The sequence below is a fragment of the Myotis brandtii genome, unplaced genomic scaffold, assembly GCF_000412655.1.
Source record: "Myotis brandtii unplaced genomic scaffold, ASM41265v1 scaffold1047, whole genome shotgun sequence".
Classification (NCBI taxonomy): Eukaryota; Metazoa; Chordata; class Mammalia; order Chiroptera; family Vespertilionidae; genus Myotis; species Myotis brandtii.
The window spans coordinates 279,926-290,390 of NW_005353525.1; positions in this window are offsets into that span (position 1 = coordinate 279,926).

The following is a 10,465-nucleotide window of genomic DNA, read 5'->3' on the forward strand; positions in this document are numbered from 1 at the left end:
ATGAAATGCTGAAAGGTATCCTTTAAGAAGAGGAAGAAGAAGAAAAAGGTAAAGATACAAGTTATGAACAACAAATACACATCTATCAACAAGTGAATCTAAAAATCAAGTGAATAAATCATCTGATGAACAGAATAAACGTGAATATAATAGAATCAAGGGCATAAAAAGAGTGGACTGACTATTTTCAGGGAAAAGGGGTGTTGGGGTGCAGGAAGAGACTGTACAAAATTCATACACGTGGATGATGAGAGTGGGGGGGATAAGAGCAGAGGGTGATGTGGGCACCAGTTGGAGGGGAGCTATGGGGGTGATAAAGAGGAACAACTGTAATAATCTGAACTATAAAGATTTTTCTAAAAATGAATTCATGGATTGAACTTGAGAGCATTATGCCAAATGAAATAAGCCAGTCAGGGAAATAATAATATCACATGATCTCACTCATTTGTAGAATATAATGAACAACATAAACTAATGGACAAAAACAGATCCAGATACAGAGGGGCATCAATCAGACTGTCAAACCTCAGAGGGAATGTAGGGGAGGGTGGTGGTAAGGCAGAGAGATCAAAGAACTTGTATGCTAGTATATACGCCTAACCAATGGACACTGACAGGTTGGTGAGAACATGAGTGTGAATTATAGGGGTAATATGGGGATAAGGGTACATACATAATAACTTAGTCAATTAACAAAAAATCTTATTTCCCTAAATTAGATATCAAATGTTGCTTCATATATGAAATTTAAAACATCATTATAATTCTAAATGAATCTTTGAAAGACATGTCACATGGACACTCCAAAAGACAGTAATATAATTAATATCAATATACTAAATTATAACTGTCCCATATTTGTTTAAAAAAGAAGACAAGGGATAGTTTCATGTTATATTATTACACCATAATTGCATGCGTATCTCAGCCAAACATTTCAGTATGTTCTTAATTTCTCTTGGAGTGATCCACCCGTGAGATAAAAATAGCAAAATCTCTTTGTGGGAAGCCAAAATGAACGTTCATTTCATCTAAATTTATGTTCTTTTGATAGTAGCCCTCCCCCTGCAATGACATTTTCAAACATATATCATTTTTTCTGCACTTGCAAATTCTATACTCAAGTAGTTCTTTCCAACAAGTTGCACACCATCTCAGGATTCACATTTTCTCTCTTGCCTTTATGCTCCTTCTTTGATTGGCATTATATAAAGAATTAACTGCCACAACAGGGAGCACCTAAATTTTGTTATCTCATGTATATATTCAGTCCTTGACAACTGCTGATTTATTCTACTTTCCTTTCATATTGTCAACAACTCTATATGAACCTTTTCAAATTTTTTAATTTTAGATTGAAACCATCCTTATACAAAATTTGTTTATTCAGAAATTAGAGTGTGGATAAAATTAAAGAAACCATACATGTCTATTATAAAAAATTCAGAAAATTTTCTGAATCCCTAAAGTCATCATAAAATCATGAGAACTAGTAAAGAAGCCCTGTGCATTGCCCAGCAGTCCTTAGTCTTTATACTTATACTGTTGTGGTCAATTACTGATAAATTTTGGTGGACTCTGAAATTAGAAATTGGTTTTTTACCCCCCCTTTTTTAAATTAACTATTGTTCAGATTATTACATTTGTTCCACTTTTTCCCCCTCATATCTCCCCTCCACCCAGTTTCCTCCCCACCCTCTTTTCTTACCCCACTCCCCACCCACTCTCCCCATCCATAGGTGTATGATTTTTGTCCAGTCTCTTCCCGCACCCCCCCTACTCCTTTCCCCTGACCCTCAAAAATAGTTCAGTCCCTTTCTATGTCCCTGATTCAATTATATTCACCGTTCTGTTCATAAGATGATTTATTCACTTGATTTTTAGATTCACTTGTTGATAGATGTGTATTTGTTGTTCATAATTTGTATCTTTACCTTTTTCTTCTTCTTCCTCTTCTTAAAGGATACCTTTCAGCATTTCATGTAATACTGGTTTGGTGGTGATGAACTCCTTTAGCTTTTCCTTATCTGTGAAGCTCTTTATCTGACCTTCAATTCTGAATGATAGCTTTGCTGGATAAAGTAATCTTGGTTGTAGGTTCTTGCTATTCATCACTTTGAATATTTCTTGCCACTCCCTTCTGGCCTGCAAAGTTTCTGTTGAGAAATCAGCTGACAGTCGTATGGGTACTCCCTTATAGGTAACTGACTTTTTTTCTCTTGCTGCTTTTAAGATTCTCTCTTTGTCTTTTGCTCTTGGCATTTTAATTATGATGTGTCTTGGTGTGGTCCTCTTTGGATTCCTTTTGTTTGGGGTTCTCTGCGCTTCCTGGACTTGTAAGTCTATTTCTTTCACCAGGTAGGGGAAGTTTTCTGTCATTATTTCTTCAAATAGGTTTTCAATATCTTGCTCTCTCTCATCTTCTGGCACCCCCATAATTCGGATGTGGGTTCGCTTGAAGTTGTCCCAGAGGCTCCTTACACTATATTCATATTTTTGGATTCTTTTTTCTTTTTACACTATCTTCATATTTTTGAATTTTTTTTCTTTTTGTTTTTCTGGTTGAGTGTTTTTTGCTTCTTCATATTTCAAATCTTTGACTTGATTTTTGTGATCCACTAATCTGCTATTGGGAGTCTATATATTCCTTATTTCAGTCAGTGTATGCTTAATTTCTAGTTGGTCATTTTTCATAACCTTGAGGGTTTCACTAAATTTTTTAACAGTCTAACCAGACTTATTGAGGACCTTACTAAATTCATCAGCAGTGTCTAAAAAATTCTTGAAAAACCTTATAAGTGTGGTTTTGGACTCTATAGCCAGTAGTTTGTTTTCCTTCATTTCTGTCATTTGTGACCTGTTTTTTTATCTCCACATTTTGGCTGCTTCCCTGTGTTGATGGAGTGGCTTTCTGTGCTAGGTCTCCTGCAGGGCCAAGTGGTTCAGCCTTTTCAATTACCTGAGGTGGACACTCTTGTTGCACCTTTTTGTGAGTATTGTGCACAGTCTTGTTGTAGTTTAGCCTTGATTGTTGAGGTATCCCTGTGAGGAATTGACCTCCAGGCCAATTGGCTGTGAGAATCAGCTGTGTCTGCAGTGGGAGAACTTCTGTGCTGGAGACTCCCTTCTGGTGCAAGACTTGCTTCTGTGAGGCTTTGGTCCTCACTGATTCTGCCCCCTGAGTGTGTCCCTCATTGATCTGAGGAGTTGTAATCTGGATGGTCCCACTCTGACCACTGGGTACACTGACTCTTGGATCTCTAAGGAGGTGCTAATTAAGCCTCTGACTGAGGCTACCCAGGAGGAGCCCAGCTGTGAAGCAATGCAAGCTGCTGTGGGTCCTTTGGCTTTCTTTTGAAAATTTTGGGTTTTTCTGACCCAGCTGCAGTTTGTTAGGTAAATTTCAGATTCCAGAGGGCCAGGCCTTTTATTTGCAAAAGCCTCTGTGCACAGCTTGGGTGGAGTCGGGTCTCTGGGGCAAGCAGCTATGGCTGCTCCTCAGTCCTACCCTAAGTGGCCCCAGGTCTTAGTGTCCCAGTAATTGCTGCAAGTACCTCTGAGAGAAAGCTGCCCTTGAGTTCCAACCAATAACAGACAGTCCAGTTTCTCCTGTATGAGTATGGGTCCCCAGAGACTCACCTGAAAGTGGAGTTCAGAACAGTCAGGAGCTTGAGACTCCCTCCCGATTAAAAAACACAACCGTGTCCTCAGTTTCCAGCCCTTTCCATGGGTGCTGCATCTGTAGATGCCAGCCCTTGCCACGTACACTGCGCCCTCAGCTGGCATTCCTTTCCTCTTGCACCTCTGTTCCTCTGCACTTTACTTCCACACTACACCTCCTCTGACTCTCAGTGTGCTTTTTTCTTTCCTTCTAGTTGTAGAACTTCTATTCAACCAGCCTTCTTGTGTTTCTGGATGATGTGTTTTGTCTTTTAGTTGTATTTTTGAAGTTGTTGTGTCAGCAGCAATTTCCAGTTTTTACCTATGCTGCCATCTTGGTTTCTCCTTTACCCTTAATTCTTGATATTTTTTACTTTTCTTATAAACTATTCCTCACTAACATTTGATGAGCTACACCCTACCACACAACTGCTACTACTTAGTCCAATCAGAAACTTCACCTGATCTTTATTAAAGATATGTCATTTTAAAATTTGAAAAAAGTCAATTCTCTTTAAAACAGAAGCAGAAATACAAAAATTCTTTTAAATGATTATTTTATTACTATGATCCTGTGCACAAATTTTTGCACCTTGAAAGGAACTGTGGGCTGTGAAGCAGCAGTGGGCACAGGGATGGGTCTCAGCCCATTTTCTGTGTCCCCACTTTGCCCCTCCCACCCTTTCCCTTGGTCCCCTGTCTGCCAGCAGCCCCACAGCCACTGGACCTGCTTTCACTTGCTGATGGCACAGAGCAATTGGGACCAGAATCAGCAACAGTTTTGAGCAGGGTTGGCAGTGGCTGCAGGTGAGTCCTGGGCAGGGCCAGGGCATGTGGGAGCAAAAAGTTTTCAGTAACCACCAGAGGCTCATTCAGATGACAGTGATTGGCATCCTGTCTTGTTCTGGTGCTCACACTTACCTGCTCCATCATCCAGCCACATCCAATGCCCACCATGTTCTTCACTCAGACACTGGCTGCCAATGCCTGCCATATTCTGCTTTCTGTAGTATATGCTCACTACCCAATCTTGTCTCCTTATATTTAAAGACCTTTGCTTTCTTATTCTCACTCATTCCTTTTTTTCCTCTGATATTGACCATGTATTTTTGTTGGAACAAGTATTCATTTCTAAAACACATAGCTTCTGGGTACTATCAGGAGCATCTACACAGAACATAAACTGCAATGAACTGATTTGAGTGTACAACAAAAATACAGATTTGCTTATTTCCACTGAAACTCCAAGCTTCTCCATGTTGTATTACATTAGTAACAGATAAGATATAATGCTATAGCTATGATTGAATTTAAATAAAACGTTATTTGAAAATACTAGAATGTAAATTTCATATATTTGACATGTACTACTATCAGACTGAAAAGCATCTTTTAAACCTTGGAAAAAAGAAAAATGGTCTGCCCTTGCTGATTTTGCTCAGTGGATAGAGCATTGGATTACAGATTAAAGAAAGGGTTTCAGGTTTGCTTCTGCTCCAAGACTCATGCCTGGTTTGCAGGCTCTATCCCCATTAGGAGGTATGTAGGAAGCTGTCATTCAATGATTCTCTCTTATCATTAATGTTTCTATCTCTCTCACTTCATCTCTGAAATCAATAAAAATATATATATTGTAAAATAGGACAATGTTCTGGGCTCTTGATGTTTTGACGTGGCTCAGACTATAATAAATTAACTGGTCCAGAATGAGTGTTCCCTGTTCATGAGTTGGACTTTTGGGAGTCAGGCTCAAGTACTGGGGGCCAGTCTTCGCACTTCAGGTTTAAACTAGGCTATTTCTTGCTGAGGCTAAGCTCATGGGGCCAACCTTAAGGTAAAGTCCCATTACAGGATGCACTGCCAAGCTTGAAACAGTCATTAATTATATAATGATTCACACTGAACATTTACACTATCATTACTGGCAACAGTCTCAGTGTGTCTCTTCAAGAATTGGCAACTTGTTATAATCTAAAGGTGCTTAGCACTAGAATCACATGCATGGAACAGACACTCATTCTAACCCACCCATTGATTCTGATTTTTCTCGTGAGTCTTTAGAGACAACAGCCACCTCTGAGGCCTTATTTAATTTGAGTGTTCAACAACTTTACACAGAAATATGAAAACATACTTATAGATACTTCATGGTGTCCCTATAATCAAGAATGGCTATATATGAGGATAAGTCATAGACCCAAGCCTAGGGTAAATTCCCATGATAGAATACACTCCGAAGCTTGAAACAGTCATTAATTATACAATTCACAATGATCATTTACACTATCTTTACTGTGTTAGAATTGGCAACTTATTATAATCTAAAGGTGCTCAGCACTAGACTTGCATGGAAAAAACACTCATTCCAACCCACTCATTGTTTTTGATTTCCTTCATGAGTCTTTTTAAAAATATATTTTGATTTTTTACAGAGAGGAAGGGAAAGGGATAGAGAGTTAGAAACATCAATCAGAGAGAAACATTGATCAGCTGCCTCCTGCCCACTCCCCAATGGGGATATGCCCACAACCAAGGTACATGCCCTTGACCGGAATCAAACCTGGGACCCTTCAGTCTGCAGGCCAATGTTCTATCCACTGAGCCAAACCAGTCAGGGCCCCTCATGAGTCTTTAGCGACAACAGCCACCTCTGAGGACTGATTTGAGTGTTCAACAACTTTACACAGAAGTATGAAAACATTTTCAGATACTCCATGGTGTCTTTATAATCATGAATGGCAATAGGAAATGGGTAATTAGTATGAAAAGTGGTTTTAGGGAAACAATCATTTCAAAAATCTCAGATACATATGAAAATATTATAAAGTAAATTCGAACACCAGATTAGAGTTTTTCAAGCTTTTTTAAAAACAGCCTGACAGTCAATGGCTTATTGCATCCACAGAAACTCCAAGTCCTCTTAGATGCTCAGCAGTCATAGAACTTTTGTAAAGAAGTACATATAAAATGCTGTTCTATTAGAATAAATTGTGAAAATGGAAATTTCATATAATCATCATCTATAAGGTAGAGGCATCAATGGGACTGTCTAAGAAATAGTCACAAGCCCGAGGATGCTGGGCCTTTGAGACAGAGATGTGCCATTTTTTTCTGAATAGTTTCGAGAAAAATGTATAGTACTTGCTTTTTTCAGATGTAGAAACATGATTTGATAAGTCACCACTGAAGTTTAGTGCCAGATAAACTAATTTCTGCTTTAATTGCTGTTTATTATGCTGGTCAGAATTACTGTAAGTATAGTGAGTGGACCATGCCTTTGTGCCTGTGACACCTATGTATCCAATGTCTCTCATCTCATTAAGATTTGTCCTATTCAGAGACTCTCTTAACCAACATTTGGTTTGCAGAAAACCTCCATTTAACAATACTGTTTTGAGTGTGGACCAAGGAATCTGGGAGGCTGATGGACCTTGTGCATTAGGAGAGCTGATGGTAGACATCAATTTTTTGTGTTGAGATAGTGGTGGCTCGAAGCAATTTCCTGACCTGATAGCCTCCAAGTAATTGTTCACTGGACCTTAAGATGTGTATTGAAAAGTGAGTAAAAAGCAGATTGAACCCAGTCTCAGTGTGTCTCTTTAAGAAAGAGGCTTCACCATGTCCCCAATGCCTTTTAAATTCCTATCTCTTGTATAGTATTTTCATTTGTGCTTCAGCCTCTCCTTCGGATCCTGAACCCACCTCAAAGGTTACAGGACTGGTTTTTCTTGATTCCCTAGCAAATGACATTTCCAGTCATCAATATTATCCTCAATGAATTTGTAAAAAATATGCCACATGGAAATAACAAGAATAGGCACTGGGATTCATATGATCTATCCACTCTTACCTATATATCTCCTAATTATTTGATTTGCTTCTTTCTTTCTTTATAGAAAGCTGCTGGCAACATGCATGAACTGATTGTCAGATGAGTCTAGTAACATCAGCAAAGCCACATCCTGGAATCATACCTTACCAGATAAAGATATGTTGTCAGCCTGACCTTTAGCTCAGCTTCCAGGGAGTGGGTTTCATAATCTACGTTAAGGTGCAAGAAACAAATGCAATGTTCCAACTTAAGCCAGGAGTGACAATTCCAAAGAAGCCACAGAATGAAGAATTGCAGCTTGATATTTAAACATGATTTTATATAAATTCCTTTGCCTTAAACTTTATTAGAATGTTCTGGGATCCTTCTGTATATAATAAACATGCTGCATTAGCTCTAAGTCTCTGTCTTTTCATCAGAGGGCCTCAGCTTTACTTGAAGTCTTTCTGTCTGTCTTTTTTTTCCTTTTCTAAAAACCCAGACACTCTTAATCAGGACTTTTTGGCTCTTTAACCATGTTGGTTGTGGCCTAAGTAAGAAAACATATTCTTTTTTATTTAAAACAACAGATTTTTAATTATAGCATAATCAATAATTGGAAGCATTGTCAGCCAAACTTTTGAATATACTTTTGTGTCTCTTGTGACCAATCCTGCAGGTATAAATTCAGAATTTTCATGTTCCCTCTCATCCATGTTTATGATCCTTTGAACTTTGTCCCAAATGATTATTTCCACACATAAATCATAACTTTCTGCATTTATAAATTATTGAACTCACATAATTCCTCCAAAGAGAAGATCAGATGCTCAGGATTCTAACTTGCCTTCACTGTCCTTCTTGGATTGGCATCTACCAATGGTGTCATGGGACACAAGATGCATCACTTCAGTTAAAAATTTTTGTTTCCTCTAAATATTTATTTCCAATCCTTGACAAATACGGAATTACTCTACCTTCCTCCAATGTTTGTAACAATGCTATTATGAACATTTCTCATTTCTGGTTGGAACCATTGAGAACCTAAACCTCTTCAGTCATGAATCTCTTCAATATGCATCTGGTGTATTGTATAAAAAATTGAGACATCCAGGACTGTGGAGGACAACCCAGAAAATTAAACAGACCTACAACATCACAAAATTCATGGACACTAGTAGACAGGACAATAATTTGATTTCAATAGCAGCAATTGATGTCATCTATTATTGAAAAAATTTTTTTTAACCCAGTCTAAACAGAATCTTCACCTGATCTTTACTAAATACATGACATGTAAACAAAACTCTCTTCCTATCATTTAAAAACAGAGAAAAATTAATTTCTCTTCTAAAAAAGGAGAGAAATGATAATTCTGTACAAAACTATTTTATTTTTAAATCTTGCATCGTGTTTAATAAAATTACATCAATTTTAATTGTATAAAGTGATATTACAAGATAGCATACTGCTGTATATGCTCACCAACACCCAAGTTTAGTCACATTATGTTTTTACATTTTCCACCTTTTCTCACTAATGCTCTTTTCCCAATGGTAACCCCCATGGTATGTGTTGGGGTAAGAAAATTATATTTCCCTCTTTTTTTCCATATGTGAGAGAATATGCTAAATATACCAACATAATTTATTAAATAAGTAGTCTACTTTGAGGATCTTTTATGGTAAGTATTAAAAGACACACAGATATCCTTTTTATATATTTGCCCATAAGCTCACACACTTCTCCAACTTCATTGAAAGGAAATTTACAATCTTCTTATCTCAGTGTTCATAATATAAGTAATGTGAATAATGAAGTGGACTACTCCATACTCAGCCCATTTTCCTAATTTTCCTTATGCACTCTGCCATATAAATATTGAGAAATTGTCTGCCATGCTGCAGATGAGCACTGTATATGGTTGTCAATATCATGAAAGATTATCAAGCCAGGCCATGTATTTTCTTCTCTTCTAAAATTTCTAAAGGAGCCATCCACGAATCCTGAGGTCAGGGCTGAAGAAGTAAATCAGAGGATAACAATAAATTCTAAATATAATTTGGCCACCTCTTATATGTATTCTTTGTCATCCAGGACTAACTCATGTACTTGCACGTGAAATTGACCTTGACATAAACCAATACATGGACACATGGTTCTGAGGGTCACAACAGAGCCCCTTCTCAATTGTTAGCTCAGGTTGCATGATAAGGAGGTGCCTATACTTAAACATTTCTTCTGTGAAAAACCAAAGTTACCCTTTGAATATATTTCAGACCCTTTTGACTCTCATCTGAATTATTTGCTCAGATAGTTTGAATCACCTTGAGATTTAAAGGGGCTGGATGTAAACTGTGATGACCAGAATGACTTTAGCCAAAGTTTCAATTTCCCATTAGTCTCTGAGTTATCAGAACTTCTGTGCTAGGATACAAAATTTAATTCACTCCCATCTACCTACAAGACAGTGAACCATGATGATCAAGTTTGACATTGTCTGGATCAAGTTCATCCAATTTCTCAAAATACCTGAATAAAGAAACTATGTGATGCATCATAATGTCGTCTGTATGGTCTCCCTGCACTTTCTCATTAAGGAAACTGAAGTGACAGAGAAGGCGTACTAGGTAATCAAATTGGACTCTTCCAATATTTTATTTTTATTTATTTACTGATTTGATAGTTTATATTATTTCTAAGCAGATGGAAGTCTCATCTTACATTTGATTTCCCTGTCTCTTTTGGTGAAAGTGAAAACATTTTTGAGACTTGAGTAAATAAACATTTAAGTTTCTCATATTACATTGGCTCATACATAAGGAAAAGGAGAGGGGGGATGGTAGGAATCTAATTTCTAATTCGACCTAGGATGCGATTTTTCTGCTGGTTAATTTAACTTAATCTTATTCAGATTTGATTTTCTGACTCTCCAGTAAAGTGTAACATTTTTTTTGTTATTATTTAAAAAAATTTTTTAAGGTATTAAAT